This window comes from Dendrobates tinctorius, unplaced genomic scaffold (genome assembly GCF_039654945.1).
Source record: "Dendrobates tinctorius isolate UK_male_01 unplaced genomic scaffold, ASM3965494v1 ptg000211l, whole genome shotgun sequence".
NCBI classification, from domain to species: domain Eukaryota; kingdom Metazoa; phylum Chordata; class Amphibia; order Anura; family Dendrobatidae; genus Dendrobates; species Dendrobates tinctorius.
In genome coordinates this window covers 9,852,746-9,867,203 of record NW_027361878.1, presented here as the reverse complement: position 1 = coordinate 9,867,203, position 14,458 = coordinate 9,852,746, and the positions used below count along the sequence as shown (strand labels likewise).

At 46.0% G+C, this 14,458-nt stretch overlaps 1 protein-coding gene across 1 annotated transcript in view; it reads right to left on the bottom strand.

The window, feature by feature from the left end:
- The window catches only part of LMNTD2 (lamin tail domain containing 2), a 109,235-nt gene that overhangs the window by 55,303 nt on the left and 39,474 nt on the right, over positions 1 to 14,458 (bottom strand). The gene's annotated exons all lie outside the window — the stretch shown is intronic.

Here is a 14,458-nt window from a genome sequence, read left to right as displayed (position 1 = left end):
GTAAGCGGCAAGAGCCAGCAACAGATTGTATATGGGAGGTGAAAGAGAGATTGGTGTCAAACATAACACCCAGACAGCGCACCTGCTGTCGAGGTGTTATTATAGTGCCACCCAGGGAGAGGGAAATGTCAGATTTAAGGAGGTGAGTAGACGGCAGGAGCAGAAGAAGTTCAGTTTTGGAAAGGTTGAGTTTCAGATAAAGAGCGGACATGATGTTGGAGACTGCGGACATCAGCATAAAGATGGTACTGAAAGCCAAATCTACTGATGGTCTGTCCAATTGGGGCTGTGTAGAGGGAGAAGAGAAGGGGGCAAAGAACTGAGCCCTGAGGTACCCCAACAGTGAGAGGAAGAGGAGATGAAGTGGAGCCAGAGAACAAGACACTGAAGGAGTGGTCAGAAAGATAGGAAGAGAACCAGGAGAGAGCAGTGTCCTTAATGCCTAGTGACTGGAGCCTAGAGAGTAGGAGATGGTGGGCAACAGTTTCGAAAGCTGCAGAAAGGTCGAGAAGAATGAGCAGAGAGTGGTCACCATTACATTTTTCTGCCAGAAGGTTGTTGGTCACTTTGATGAGTGCAGTTTCTGTCAAATGTAGGGGGCGGAAGCCGGCCTGTAAAGGGTCTAGGAGTGAGTGAGTGGAGAGATAACGGGTAAGGCGGGAGTAGACCAGGCGCTTCAAGAGTTTAGAGATGAAGGGGAGATTGGAGACTGGTCTGTAGTTGTTTGTGCAGGATGGGTCGAGAGCGGGTTTCTTTAATAATGGAGTAATAATAGAGTGTTTGAAGGAGGAGGGGAAAATGCCCGAGGAGAGGGAGAGATTAAAGATTGTAGTTAGGTGAGTTGTGACGACTGGAGAGAGAGACTGGAGTAGATGTGAGGGTGTAAGAGGGTCAGGGCTTAGCCCCTTTAAATGTTGATGCTACTATTTACATGTACATAATTGCCATATTTGTATGTGTTGTGTATATAATTGCTGTATATTTCATTGTGACATGTTTTCGTACCTTTGTATTATATGTAAGCTAGGGACTGTGCAGTTAGGGAAAAGCGCCACTAGATGGGGGCACTGAGTACACTGCATAGGAAGGTTTAGTTGTAGGGCACTAAGAGGCGGGAGCTGGGGAATAAGCTAGACAGACTTCCTGTATATAGCCAGTCGGGGGTAGACCCCTGGTGCTGCTCAGGTGGCCTTGGGCCTGGGCTGCTCAGCTATCACGTAACAATAGAAGTAGAAGCCCAGCCATCCAAGTAAAGAGTGGAAGTATTAAGGAAGAAGAGAAGTGTTATGAGCACAGTACATGCAGCAGCATAGTAACAAAGTAACAGAAGAAGTTTGGGTACAGAAGACGTTTGGGTACAGAAGAAGTAGAGTGGGCCACCGTGAAAGTGCACAGGCAGGATAACCGAAAGGGGGTGGATGACCCAGTAGATAATATTTCCGTGTCTGGGCTGAAGTTGGTTCCAGGGAGATGAGCACAAGTGGCGCTTTCACAGGGCTCCTCGTCCCATTATATCTTTGTGGCCTATTCCTGTGAAGTAGAAGAAGTAAGGAAAGATGAAGAATAATGCATTGCTGGTACTGTGACAAGTGTGCTGGAAGTGTTATGGATGTGCTGTGTCCTGAAGAGAATAAATCCATTATGTTTAAAGTTGCTTTGGACTCTGCCTCCTGTCTTTTGAGTGGAAGGAATTATGGGGGACACAGAAGGGAAGAAGCAGCTGACAGCACAGTGAGTACAGATTGTGCTGACATGACTACAACCCGGCCGGCAGTTTACAAGGGAATAGAGTCAGTAGTGCATGTAGTCGGACGAGAAGAAGAGAGAAGCCTGGAGACTTCTGTGATGGGATCAAATGTGGAGAGTGAGCCAGGGGAAATGCAGGGAGGGATGGGAGTCACTGCCCCTGGTGGCTGGGAGCGGATTTCCTGACAGATATTTATTTTCTTATTAAAGTGGGAGGCCAGGTCATCAGCACAAAAGTCTGTGATAGGGGCTTGTGCATTTGTCATGAGGAGGGATTGGAAGGTGTCAAAAAGTTTATTGGGTTGTTGGATAGAGAGGAGATGAGGGTGGTGTAGTAGGTCTGTTTGGCGAGGTGAAGGGCAGAATTATAGGTTCTTAACATAAATTTGAAGTGGATGAAGTCTTCTGGTGCGCAAGTTTTTCTCCATAGGCGTTCAGCACACCTAGAGCATCGCTGGAGAAACCGGGTTTGCGATGTGAGCCAGGGCTGTTTTACTCTGTGCTTGGAGGTTCTACGGGTGAGGGGTGCTTCTTGATCAAGGGTGCTTCTGAGGGTGTCCTTGTAGTGATGAACAGCCAGATAAGGACAGGAAAAAGAGGAGATTGGGGACAGTGATGAGTGTAGGGTGTCTGAAAGTGTATGAGGGTTAATGGCTTGTAGATTTCTGACTGTGTGGTAGGTAGGAGTGTGCTAAGGTGGGTGAGGAATTGTGAGCGTGAAGGAGAGAATGTTGTGGTCAGAGAGGGGAAGCGGTGAGTTGTCTAGGTAGGAGATTGAACAGAGCCGGACAAAGACCAGGTCAAGGGTGTTACCATCTTTGTGTGTTCAAGAGGTTGAGAGCTGTGAGAGGCTTATGTTTTTTACAGTGGAATGGGCGTTAGATGAGTTTAGTGTAACTGTGTTTGATATTTTTAAACAAAAAAGGAAAAGTGTGTTTTTTTTATTTCAAATAAAGGACTTTATTCTGGCTGTGTGTTTATTTACAATATATCTATAGGATTAGTAATTGATAGGTATCTTATAGACATCTCTCCATTACTAACCCCTGGGCTTGATGTCACCAGACAAAACAAAGGTGACATCAACTGCACAAATATGAACCCCACTTGCCACCTCCACAGGGCAAAAGGGAAGAGCCTGGCAAAGTGCAAGAATTGGCAGATATAATAGATGCGGCTTATCTGGGTGACTGCGGACTGCTATTTTTAGGCTGAGGGGGCAATATTACCATCCCCCAGCTGTATGCTTTAGCTTGGCTGGTTGACAAAAATGGAGTGGACCCCACGTAGTTTATTATTTATTTAAAAAATATAAAAAACCGGCATGGGGACCCCTTTATTCTTAATAACCATCCTTGCTAATGCTGACAGCTGAGGGTTGCAGCTCGCAGCTGTCAGTTTTGCCTGGCTGTTTATCAGGAACCCATGCCTTTTTTTATTATAAATTTAGAGCACAGGCGCCGGTTGATGATTATTCCCATCAACCTGCCTGCTCTTGCTGTTATTAGCGGCAGCAGACGGCAGCTGGTGGGAGTAGTAGTCCCATCAGCTGATGCAAGTGACCAGAGGTAAACTTTTACCTCCGATCACAGTTGCAGGCTCACGCTGTCAATTGACAGTGTGAGAACTACGGCTCTCTGACCGGCAGTATTGATTTACCGTAGTAGTCTCTCATCAGCCAACTCCTGCTAATCTACGATAAAAATTTTATGGCGGGACACAGTCACAGCTGCGGGGTCACGCTGACATCTGACTGCGTGTCCCCACAGTTCTCTGACCGACGGTAGCATTACCACTGATCAGAACAGCTGGTAAGATCACAGCCTTAGTGGAAACTTGAAGATTTACCGAATTTGGCGGAAAATGCTCGGGAATCTGAACACAAATCCAATTGTGCAAAGGTCATCCTGACTTTGAGATTGGCGAACGTTTTTCGAACAAGTTCGATCATTTCTAATTTTGAAGCAGAATCTGCTCCAAAATCCACATGAAAAACTTCTTCAAATAAACTTTAGATACTCTTCCTATTGATTTTGATGAGCATTTCAAATTGCTGACTATACAGTGAGTTATCTTCCGATGATGTTTTGAAAACCGACTATACAGTGAGTTATCTTCCGATGATGTTTTGAAAACCTTGCCAAGATAAAAAAAGAAGTGACATATCACTTCTCTATAGGGATCCCTTGTGGAGCCTTCTGCAATCTTGACAATCAAGTCAAATGACTGCAAAAAACATGATGAATAAAAAAATCAGCTTTTTGAGGCGGATTTTGAAGTAGATCTGCTCCAAAGCCCACATGAAAAACCACTTCAAATATTTTGAATGCTCTTCCTATAAATTTCAATGGAAATTACACTTTGCTGTTCATATGGCGCGTTTTTTGAAAGTTTGGCTAGATTCATAAAGAGTTGATTTTAGGGCTCATACCCATTTGCGAGAAAAGAAAGGTCCGATTTCCAGACGGAAAAAACGGACGAGTGCTATGCGAATGTCATGCGAGTGTAATGCAATTTCCGTGCGATTAGTCCACGGAACATCCGTATGACATGCGTATACAATCTGTATGCAATGCGATTTTAACATGAGCTTTTACATAGAGCAGTTCTCTGTCATTTACGCATCGTTTTAAAACGAAATATTCTTCAAAAAACACACACACATATATAATATATATAATATATATAATAAATATTATATATATAATAGATATATATATATATATATATAATCTATATATACTGTGTATATCTAATATATACAACCCCTGGCAAAAATTATGGAATCACCGGCCTTGGAGGAAGTTCATTCAGTTGTTTAATTTTGTAGAAAAAATACTCTGCTACAAAATCCACATACCTCTAACACGAGCTTCCCATAGATATCAATGCTCCTATAGTGCACATGGGGCTGTCTTTTTTAAACATGCTTTTTTGAATGCTTCTCATGAAGATTAATGGGAAATGGGAATCTTATTTAAGGATTATTTAACATGTTTTCTGCTGCGTATTTATAATGCACATGACTAATCTCTGTCCCGTTGTAGCCTTAGAGCTTCCTTGGTTCACCATAATTGGATGCACCATTGGCATCTTATAGGGCTCGCGTTCACATGTCTGATTCTCACGTAGGAGTACTTTCTGTGATTTTCCCAGGTAGCACTCGCACCTATTATATTCTGTACACATGTCCGTTTTTTTTTCTTTGACTGTGGACATGTACGATTTTGATCCGAGGGTCGGAAGAAAATAGGCAATGCAAGTCTATGGGTCGGTAAAAAAATCTCAATGTAATTGGATGACACCCGAGTGTGCTCTGATTTTCACAGACTGTCAAAGGTGGAGAAACTTTTCATTTTTTCTCTCTATGTACGACAAAATCGGACAATACTCTGATCAAAATCTGAACAGAATAATCGGACTGTTTTTTGCAGACGTGGAAAAATCCGATGTTTTAACAGATGGATTTCATGCATTCGGCAGTTAAAGCTAAAGCTCTATAGGCTTCTCTGGTGCTATGACTGCGGTTCTGATGAACTGGGGGAGTTCTGGATGTTAAGTCCGTACTTATATATGTGGTATAAGCACTGACTTAATGGACATTATTATAAATATTTGTGATTTTCTGTATTATTTGCAAGGCAAAACACAAAGAAAAAATATAATTGAAAAACATGAAACTTTTCATAGTTCTAGAACTTTTATAGGTTAACCCCTTCATGACCAAGCCTATTTTGACCTTAATGACCAGGCCATTTTTTGCAATTCTAACCAGTGTCCCTTTATGAGGTAATAACTCAGGAACGCTTCAACGGATCCTAGCGATTCTGAGATTCTTTTTCGTGATATATTGGGCTTCATATTAGTGGTAAATTTAGGTCGATAATTTTTGCGTTTATTTGTGAAAAAATCAGAAATTTGGCAAAAATTTTGAAAATTTCGCAATTTTCAAATTTTTTATTTTTATTCTGTTAAACCAGAGAGTTATGTGACACAAAGTGGTTACTATATAACATTTCGCACATGTCTACTTTACATCAGCACAATTTTGGAAAGAATTTTTTTTTGTTAGGAAGTTATAAGGGTTAAAAGTTGACCAGCGATTTCTCATTTTTACAACAAAATTTACAAAACCATTTTTTTTAGGGACCACCTCACATTTGAAGTCACTTAGAGGGGTCTATATGGCAGAAAATACCCAAAAGTGACACTGTTCTAAAAACTGCACCCCTCAGGCTACTCAAAACTACATTCAAGAAAAGTATTAACCCTTCAGGAGTTTAACAGGAACTAAAGCAACGTGGAAAGAAAAAATGGACATTTTAATTTTTCCAACAAAAATTTTCTTTTAGCCTCAGTTTTTTCATTTTCACATGGGCAACATGATAAAATTGATGCTAAAATTTGTTGGGCAATTTCTCCTGAGTGCACAGATACCTCATATGAGGTCATAAACCACTGTTTGTGCGCACGGCAGGGCCTGGAAGGGAAGGAGCGCTATTTGACTTTTTGAATGGAAAATTAGCTCCAATTGTTATCGGCCACCATGTCACGTTTGGAGAGCCCCTGTGTGCCTAAACAGTAAAACCCCCCCACAAGTGACACTATTTTGGAAACTAGACCCCTTATGGAACTTATCTAGATGTGTAGTGAGCACTTTGAACCCCCAGGTGCTTCACAGAAGTTTATAACGCAGAGCAGTGAAAATAAAAAATCATTTTTTTTCCTCAAAAATGATTTTTTAGCACGCTATTTTTTATTTCACAAGGGTAACAGGAGAAATTGGACCACAAATGTTGTTGTCCAGTTTGTCCTGAGTACACCAATACCCCATATGTGGGGGGAACCACTGATTGGGCGCACAGCAGGGCTCAGAAGGGAAGGAGAACCATTTGACTTTTTGAAATGAAAATTACCTCTAGCGGACACCATGTCGTGTTTGGAGAGCCCCTGTGTGCCTAAACATTGGAGCACCCCCACAAATGACCCGATTTTGGAAACTAGACCCCCTAAGTAACTTATCTAGATGCATAGTGAGCACTTTGAACCCCCAAGTGCTTCACAAAAGTTTATAACGCAGTGCTGTGAAAATAAAAAAAAAATTATTTTTTAGTGCGCAATTTTTTATTTTCACAAGGGTACCAGGAAAAATTGGACCCCAAAAGTTGTTGTCCAGTTTGTCCTGAGTACGCTGGTACCCCATATGTGGGGGGGACCACTGCTTGGGCACACTTCGGGGCTCGGAAGGGAAGTAGTGACATTATGAAATGCTGACTTTGACTGAATGGTCTGCGGGCGTCATGTTACATTTGCAGAGCCCCTGGTGTGCCTAAACTGTGGAACCCCCCACAAGTGACCCCATTTTGGAAGCTAGACCCCCCAAGGAACTTATCTAGATGTGTGGTGAGCACTTTGAACCCCCAAGTGCTTCACAGAAGTTTATAACGCAAAGCTGTGAAAATAAAAAATCAATTTTTTTCCTCAAAAAATGATTTTTTGGCTTGCAAATGTTTATTTTCACAAGGGTAACAGGAGAAATTGGACCCCAAAAGTTGTTGTCCAGTTTGTCCTGAGTACGCTGATACCCCATATGTGGGGGGAACCATTGTTTGGGCACACGTAAAGGCTCAGAATGGAAGTAGTGATGTTTTGAAATGCAGACTTTGATGGAAAGGTCTGCGGTCGTCGTTACGTTTGCAGAGCCCCTGATGTGCCTAAACTGTAGAAACCCCCCACAAGTGACCCCATTTTGTAAACTAGACCTTCCAAGGAACTTATCTAAATGTCTGGTGAGCACTTTGAACCCCCAAGTGTTTCACAGAAGTTTATAACGCAGAGACGTGAAAATAAAAAAATCATTTTTTTTCCACAAAAATAATTATTTTAGCCCCCAATTTTTTATTTTCCCAAGGGTAACAGGAGAAATTAGACCACCAAAGTTGTTGTGCAATTTTTCCTGAGTACACTGATACCCCATATTTTGGGGTAAACCACTGAGAAGGGGGAGGGGAGCAGATGATGACGGCGGCAGCACATTGCCGCCGTCATTTGGTATCGGGGGCCGATCGGCCCCGTGGGGTGGGTCAGATCATGGTCTCCAGCCATGTCCAATGCTACTGCAGCATCGGCCATGGCTGGATTGTAATATTTCATCAATTTTCATTGATGAAATATTACTATCGCTCTGATTGGCTGTTTCACTTTTAATAGCCAATCAGAGCGATCGTAGCCACGTGAGGGCGAAGCCACGCCCCCTGTGGTGAAGCACAAAGCCCCCTGTATCTGCGGGTCGGGTGACCTTTTAGTGACCCCAGTCACCCGACCCGCAGGGGGGCTTTAAAGTCATGACGCCACATAGGCGTCACTGGTCAGATTGGCACAGGTTTTCATGACGCCTATGTGGCGTCATTGGCCGGGAAGGGGTTAAAGTTTACAAATCTCTATATATAAATCTGAATGTGTGTGTGTATGTGTGTGTGTATCACCAACCAATCACGAAGCAGCAGAGTGGGACACCAACCAATGACGAAGCAGCAGAGTGGGACACGGTTGGAGTGCAGGGCTGAGGATGGATACAGCAGGACAGTGCATGGAGAGCGGGGCTGTAAGGAAGACAGTCCCGGCTCAGTCGGAGCTCCCCGTTACCAACTGCGCTGTCCCCCCTCTCCCTTGCAGCTTCCCGGCCTAAATTTAGCCCCCGGCTTCTACTGTGGCCTACTACAGCGCTAGGCCATGCCCCCCGCAGGCCGCCCAATCACACGCGCTGCAGCTCTGCTCTAGCTCCGCCCACTCATGCAAGCTCCACCCACGCTAGGCCATGCCCCACAGGCCACCCAATCACATGCACTGCAGCTCCGCTATAGCTCCGCCCAGCTCCGCCACTCCAACCAAACGAACAATCTGCGCACCTCTCTCTCCTGGTCCCGGCGTCACCACGTGTGGCTCATGGAGAGCGAGGCTGTGGAGGAAGGAAGACAGCGGGGCTGTAGAGGGAGAGAGCGAGAGCTAGATAGCAGGGCTGTGAAGGAAGAGAACGGGACTGTGGACGGAGAGAGCGGGAGAGCAGGGCTGTGAAGGAAGAGAACGGGGCTGTGGATGGGGAGAGCAGGGCTGTGAAGGAAGAGAACGGGCTGTGGACGGGGAGAGCAGGGCTGTGAAGGAAGAGAACGGGGCTGTGGACGGGGAGAGCAGGGCTGTGAAGGAAGAGAACGGGCTGTGGATGGGGAGAGCAGGGCTGTGGACGGAGAGAGCGGGAGAGCAGGGCTGTGAAGGAAGAGAACGGGGCTGTGGACGAAGAGAGTGGGAGAGCAGGGCTGTGAAGGAAGAGAACGGGGCTGTGGATGGGGAGAGCAGGGCTGTGAAGGAAGAGAACGGGCTGTGGACGGGGAGAGCAGGGCTGTGAAGGAAGAGAACGGGGCTGTGGACGGGGAGAGCAGGGCTGTGAAGGAAGAGAACGGGCTGTGGATGGGGAGAGCAGGGCTGTGGACGGAGAGAGCGGGAGAGCAGGGCTGTGAAGGAAGAGAACGGGGCTGTGGACGAAGAGAGTGGGAGAGCAGGGCTGTGAAGGAAGAGAACGGGGCTGTGGATGGGGAGAGCAGGGCTGTGAAGGAAGAGAATGGGTTTGTGGATGGGGAGAGCAGGGCAGTGAAGGAAGAGAACGGGCTGTGGACGGGGAGAGCAGGGCTGTGAAGGAAGAGAACGGGGCTGTGGAAGGAGAGAGCGAGAGAGCAGGGCTGTGAAGGAAGAGAACGGGGCTGTGGATGGGGAGAGCAGGGCTGTGAAGGAAGAGAACGGGCTGTGGACGGGGAGAGCAGGGCTGTGAAGGAAGAGAACGGGGCTGTGGACGGGGAGAGCAGGGCTGTGAAGGAAGAGAACGGGCTGTGGATGGGGAGAGCAGGGCTGTGGACGGAGAGAGCGGGAGAGCAGGGCTGTGAAGGAAGAGAACGGGGCTGTGGACGAAGAGAGTGGGAGAGCAGGGCTGTGAAGGAAGAGAACGGGGCTGTGGATGGGGAGAGCAGGGCTGTGAAGGAAGAGAATGGGTTTGTGGATGGGGAGAGCAGGGCAGTGAAGGAAGAGAACGGGCTGTGGACGGGGAGAGCAGGGCTGTGAAGGAAGAGAACGGGGCTGTGGAAGGAGAGAGCGAGAGAGCAGGGCTGTGAAGGAAGAGAACAGGGCTGTGGACAGGGAGAGCAGGGCTGTGAAAAAAGAGAATGGGGCTGTGGACGGGGAGAGCAGGCCTGTGAAGGAAGAAAACGGGGCTGTGGAAGAAGAGAGTGGGGCTGTGGAGAGACTCCGGGACATGGATTTAGAGCGCGGCTGCGGAGGGATAGAACGGGACGGCGGGTGGAGAGAGGGGATGTTAAGTAAGACAGCGGGACCCACAGTTAGGTACTATGCCCGGGCAATGCCGGGCTCTTCAGCTAGTACTGATATACACTGTGTTCCAAATTATTATGCAAAAAATTTTTCCTCATATTTTCTCTAAATTACCTATATGAATTGCAGTCATTGTTATTTTCCAGTCATCTACTATTCTAGTATAATTGCAATGTTTTTGAACCAACTGCCTATGAAAACAGTATATTTTTTAAAATAATAAACACTCAAAATGCATGTTCCAAATTATTATGCACAGCAGAGTTTTCAACCTTTTTATTTTTATTTTGAACAAAAAAATGGTCAGTTGTGAAATTATAAGCATTATCAGCTTATTACAAAATGAAATCAAACAGTTTTCAAGTCAAAACTTTATTCTAGGTGATGTTACATTTGCACATAGGACCCCTCGTTCGAAAGAAGCTTCTGAACTCTCTCGTCCATTGAATTTGTCAGTTTTTGGATGGTTTGTGCTTCAATTGTTTTGCATGTGGACAGAATACCCTCCCAGAGCTGTTGCTTAGATGTGAACTGCCTCCCGCCATCATAGACACTCCTTTTGATGATGCTCCAGAGGTTCTCAATGGGGTTGAGGTCAGGGGAAGATGGTGGCCACACCATAAGTTTGTCCTCTTTTATGCCCATAGCAGCCAGAGATGCAGATGTGTTATTTGCAGCATGAGACGGTGCATTATCATGCATGAAAATGATCTTGCTGCGGAAAGCACGGTTCTTCCTCTTGAACCATGGCAGGAAGTGCTGTTTTAGAAACTCCACATAGATTATGGAGTTCATCTTTACCCATTCAGGGATCCTAAAGGGGCCGACAATCTCTCTCCCCATGATTCCAGCCCAAAACATTACTCCACCTCCTCCTTGTTGGCGCCTTAGCCTTGTTTTCATGGGGTGTCCATCAACCAGCCATCCTCCACTCCATCCATCTAGACCATCGAGCATTGCACGGCACTCATCGGTGAACAAAACAGTTTGGAAGTTAGTCTTCATGTATCGTTTGGCCCACTGGAGCCGTTTCTGCTTGTGTGCAGTGCATAGAGGTGGTCGACAGGATGGCTTACGCACAGCTGCAAACCTCTGAAGGACCCTGCATCTTGTTGTTCGGGGGACGTTGAAGGCACCAGCAGCTTCAAAAACTTGTCTGCTGCTATAACAAAGCATTTTTGCAGTTGCTCTTTTAACCTGACGCAATTGCCTGTTGGAAAGAGTCCTCAATTCTTCCTTTTCAGCATGCAAACGTGTGTGCTGGGAATCAGCTACATACTTCTTGATTGTGCGATGATCACGATGAAGTGTCTTGGCAATGTTGATTGTAGTCATGCCTTGACCTAAATACTCCACAATTTGTTGCTTCTCAGCAGCAGACACATCCTTTTTCTTTCCCATTTTGGCAAAAAATGTAGGCTGCTTAATAATGTGGAACAGCCTTCTTAAGTAGTCTTGCCTTTATTTGGACACACCTGCCAAACTAATTTGCACAGGTATCTGTAATTGCTTTCAGTGATATAAAGAGCCCTGACACATCACCATCAATGAGTTTAAATGACAAACAAAAAAATTCTAACCTTATCACTCCTAAACTCTTTTTGCATAATAATTTGGAACACAGTTTAAAATACTAATAAAATTGCTGCATAACAGCCTTGGGCTACATTCACACAGAAACCCTAACAGCATCATGGCGAGGGCCACATCTGCTGATTGTGAGGACAAATGCTTCACAGGTGAGTCACAAATGATGTGAGTCATTTTGTTTTGCTGGTTACTAATGCCCTAGAGCGCACAGCACATACCAGAACTGAAGAAATGTTTTCATCTATAGTATTTTTTACTAATTAAAAGCAGATACTAATACATACTCCTTTTTTTCTTATCTGTTGTTAGTTATCTGATGGCTCTTTTATTCCATTTTCTGTACATTATTATGAGGGCAATCATCCTGTCTGAGGTGCTGAATGCAGCATTCAAATATATGCTTTACAGCAACCACATGGACCATGAGGATTAATAGTCCGGGGTGGATAATTGACTTCTATGGGAGAGTTTTTTAGCCCTGCTCTGTGATCTGTGTAGAGGTCATTGTGCTGGTGTAAAGTGGCCAAGAGCGGTAGTCATGACTGAGCTGCTGTACCATTATGCTGTGACACTTTACAGGAAAACCGTGTCCCAGTCTCAATGTGCTGTCAGGTATTGGGTGCTTCACACTCACTTGTAGGCCGCAGGCCTCTGCTGTCTCCAGGCCTCTGGGTCGCCCTCCCAGGGCCGTGGGGTACTTGGTACTGGGCCGGTATCGGTGGGATGTGTCACAGCAGCGGTGACCTTGACCGTGGCCCTGGGCGCCCAAGTAATAGGAAGAGATGTGAATGGTGGAATGTAGTTAATGGAATAGTTCGTGACGCCACCTGTGGTGTTTGGCAAGTGAGATGTTAAGCCGACGCTGCTTGCAGATCCTCTGGGGCTGGTGGTGTGTTGCAGCCAAGATGGTGAAGCTCCCCACAGGTGAAGCTGTAGTCCCAGGGCAGTGTAGATGTGGAATTAGAGGAGAGGCACAAGCGGTGTAGAAGATGTAGCAGTGCTGGGTGCGTTGGCGCAAGAATGAATGGAGGACACCAGGGTCTGTAGTTCCAAAGCTTTACTCACAGTCTATAGTACACACAGGTGTATGCCTCCGTGCCGTGTCCTCCGGGTCAGGGACTCAGTCAACCTCCAGGCAAGATGGAATACTCCCTTCCAACACTCCGCCAACATGTGCCTTTCTGAACGTCTCCTCTATAGCGCCTTTAAGTGTGAAGTACTCCTAGTACTGAGTTATACTGGAGTGCCTCCTGACAGATGTTCCCAAGAACTTTACTTGTACGGCAGACAGCTGTAGCCTGCTTCGGGGACTCCTTACTCCTGAGTCCCGGCTCACAATCCAAGTTGCTGTTGTGCCCCCAAGTCTTAGATGGGAGTAGTGTATTTACAGCCCACTACTCCACCGGTGTCTGCTGCAGAACCATTAGTGTCCATACAACCTCGGGGACCGGGCCCCGGCCTTGCGCTTAGAACTTCTAGGCAGGGTTCTCTCCTAACCCACGTCCTCTGTGTTCCCTTTACTCCTTCATTCCGTACTAGTCTCTCTCTCTTATGGAAGATCAGGTTTCAGTTCAATGTCTTTCTCCTTTCCTTTCCCGTGCCAGCAGACCCAGGTCACTGAGGTCTGCTGCAGCACCTCCTTCCTCCATCCCTCTTCCAGGGATCTCCTTTCCTCACTCCTCTCTGAGTGGCTTCCTCCCTCCGACTCTCCTACTGACTGACTGACCTGTAATTCTAAACCTTCCCGCTCTTTCATGTATTCTCAACTCCACCCGCCTCCCAGCACGTTTAGTGTTCCAAACAGGGAGCCACCAAAGGTGCTCTGCTACACTCCAAGCAGGGAGCCGCAATGTGGCTTTGCTGAACTTCTCTCTTGTGTGGGGTGTGAGTGGTGGAGCGGGGTCAGGAGCCTCCAACCTACCTGGATGGTGGGGCACCACACCTCAGGAGGAGGTGCAGTACCTCTGTGGCGACTGAGCCTCAGGGGCTCCACACCTCCAACTTCAGCGACTGCTTTCAAAATCATCAGGATCATCGTGGGACAATATGGATTATCTTCTCTGCGGACAGGTGAGGAATATTGTGGTTTATTATTTTATATTTGCTGCAGGAGATATTGGCGTCAGTGGATTACGTGTTCGGTGAGTATGGTTTAATTAAGATTCATTAAATGAGCCTGTGTCATTATTTCAAATAAAGAACTTTATTCTGGGTTTCTGTTTGTTATACAATATCACTATGGGGTTACTAATGGATAGGTGTCTTATAGACGCCTCTTCATTACTAACCTGTGAGCTTGATGTTAGCTGACAATATAAAGGTGACATCAACCCCACAAATATGAACCCCTTACCACCCCTACAGAGAAAGTGGAAAGAGGGAGGCAAAGCGCCACATTTGGCACATCTTATAGATGTGCCTTTTCTGGGGCAGCTGAGAGCTGATGGTTTTAGTCTGGGAGAGGGCCAATATCCATAGCCCCTTACTACGCTATTAATATCAGCCCGCAGCTGTCTGCCTAGCCTTTGCTGGTTAGATTTTTTAGGGGGACCCTATGTCAATTTTTTTCTAGGGTCCCAATATAAATTAGCCAGTAAAGACTAAGCAAACAGCTGTGAGCTGATATTTATAGCCTGGGAACCTTTATGGCTATTGGCTCCTTCTCAAAATATTAACCCCTTTACCCCCAAGGGTGGTTTGCATGTTCAAGACCAGGCCAATTTTTACAATTGTGACCACTGTCCCT